The sequence below is a fragment of the Bos mutus genome, chromosome 28 (assembly GCF_027580195.1).
Source record: "Bos mutus isolate GX-2022 chromosome 28, NWIPB_WYAK_1.1, whole genome shotgun sequence".
NCBI classification, from domain to species: Eukaryota; Metazoa; Chordata; class Mammalia; order Artiodactyla; family Bovidae; genus Bos; species Bos mutus.
In genome coordinates this window covers 8,913,828-8,915,184 of record NC_091644.1, presented here as the reverse complement: position 1 = coordinate 8,915,184, position 1,357 = coordinate 8,913,828, and the positions used below count along the sequence as shown (strand labels likewise).

Genomic DNA, 1,357 nt, shown 5'->3' with positions numbered 1-1,357 from the left:
TTACCTTGATAATTTCATTCTGCTTACGGTCTCCCTCAGAGCCTGGCGGGTCTGCTTGTTCCTCAGAGTGTAGGTGACAGGGTTCAGCAGTGGAGTCACCACCATGTTCACAGGGGCAGCCTCCTTGTTGCAGTCCAGCCTGTTCACCTGCTTCTGTTTCACATATATAAACACACAGCTGCCGTACGTCAGAGGAAGGACAATGAGGTGAGACGAGCAGGTGGAGAAAGCTTTCTGTCGCTCTTTGGCTGATGGGAGTCCAATAATTGTGATGACTATGTTCTGCATGCAGTGATTTTATGATGAGGGGAGTCAAAAGGACACACAAAGCAAGGACAAGGAGCAATGTTTTTCAACAGACCTGCTGTCAGAGCAGGAGAGATGGATCAGGGGCCGAGGTCACAGAAGAAGTGAGGTATGACATGGGGGCCACAGAAGGATAACTGGGACACCATCACCACCAGACCAGCAATAAGAGTGAAACCCAAAGCCGAGCAGGCTGTGACCAGGAGGCAGCAAGCCCTCAGGTTCGTGATGGTCATGTAATGAAGAGGCTTGCAAATGGCCAGGTACTGATCCAGAGACATCACTGCTATGAGGAGGAAGCCTGCTGCTCCCAGAAATACAAAGACACAGGCTTGCCTGAAACAGGCAGGAAAGGAAATCATTTGCTTGCCTAAAAGAAAGATGACCAGCAACTTAGGAATAACAGCACTTATGACAAGACTCAGTGAGGGAGAAAATGCTGAGGAGAAAGTGCACAGGTGTCTGTAGCTTGGCGTCAGCACAGGTGACGGGCACCATGGCCACAGTGCCCGCAATGGACACCAGGTGTGCTGGCAGGCGCAGGAGGACGAGGGCCTTTCCCAGGTGCTGGCAGCAGGGAAGCCCTCCAAAGTGAATTCTTGGACACTTCTCCCATTCTTCATTTCCAGAGGCTTTTCCCCCACAGTATCATCACCTGCTGCTCTTAATCTAGAATAAAGATATTACAACAAGCAAAAATAGTCTTAGGGGAGCATGGGATCAATTATCTGACTCCTCCAGAAGGTAACTGGGCAGATAGCAGACTCCTGCAGTGAGTTGTCCTTGAACTAGTAGGACTCGAGTTCAGTACTATTTCAACACTGAGTTCTAATCCTGGAGACATGGGTCATCTTTGAAAAGTTAGTTAAATTTCCAAAATTTCGCTTTCATCTTCTGTAAGATGAAGATGTAAGGACCTATTTGTTCCTGCTCCTGTGATTATGAAGTTAAAATAAGCGTGTAAGTCACTTGACATGTCACATCAGTGTTATCTTTGTGTTCCTCAAAGTCTAATTATAATATTAGGGTCATTAATATACTCTTAAATACA

General features: G+C 47.0%; 1 pseudogene; it reads right to left on the bottom strand.

Annotated features, from left to right (window-relative positions):
- Positions 1-929, bottom strand: LOC102278655 (olfactory receptor 6C74-like; annotated as a pseudogene).
- Between the last annotated feature and the right edge of the window lie 428 nt (positions 930-1,357).